The sequence below is a fragment of the Branchiostoma floridae genome, chromosome 7, assembly GCF_000003815.2.
Source record: "Branchiostoma floridae strain S238N-H82 chromosome 7, Bfl_VNyyK, whole genome shotgun sequence".
Classification (NCBI taxonomy): domain Eukaryota; kingdom Metazoa; phylum Chordata; class Leptocardii; order Amphioxiformes; family Branchiostomatidae; genus Branchiostoma; species Branchiostoma floridae.
Genome location: NC_049985.1, coordinates 5,161,825 through 5,162,385, shown reverse-complemented (window position 1 = coordinate 5,162,385; position 561 = coordinate 5,161,825). Strand labels below are relative to the sequence as shown.

Genomic DNA, 561 nt, shown 5'->3' with positions numbered 1-561 from the left:
GATGTGCAAGGAGATTTCTACACTTCCATGTGTCACTAACCTACTCTATAGAAAGACTTCTTCCCACAGAAGGGTAAACTCTTCCGCAATGCTGGCCAACTTTACCCTTGTTCCGGCTGAAGTATTTCCCCAGCTTATGTTACTGTTTTATGCCACCGGAGGAATCTGCTTGGAGATTATACTTTACCGTAGTCTGTGTAACACAAGCTCTGCTCTCCATGATCCAGGGCTGTTACTGGCCCCTCACCGCAGAGTTTGTGCTCCTTTTGACATAAGCTGGGGAATTGTTACAGAAAGAACTAACCAATAGTAGCCCAGGATTTCAGTCGAGCCCCCATTGCCGTGGAAACCAGCTTATTAGCATGTCTCCACAGCCCAGACGGTGAGCGGGGCTAAATGCCTCTCCCATGGTCTGTGCGTCTTTGTGTGAGGGTCCCATGGGAGCCAAGGCATTCAGTGGGGTTTGTAGTAGGTATCTCAAGAAACACTTGAAGCGCACACGTTGCTTCATGGAACCTTTATTTTGTCCCATCAAAGTTCTACCACAGGCAAATTATCTAG

At 47.8% G+C, this 561-nt stretch overlaps 1 protein-coding gene across 1 annotated transcript in view; it reads left to right on the top strand.

Moving 5' to 3' along the window:
- LOC118419550 overlaps positions 1-561 on the top strand; it is an 8,185-nt gene that overhangs the window by 3,791 nt on the left and 3,833 nt on the right. The gene's annotated exons all lie outside the window — the stretch shown is intronic.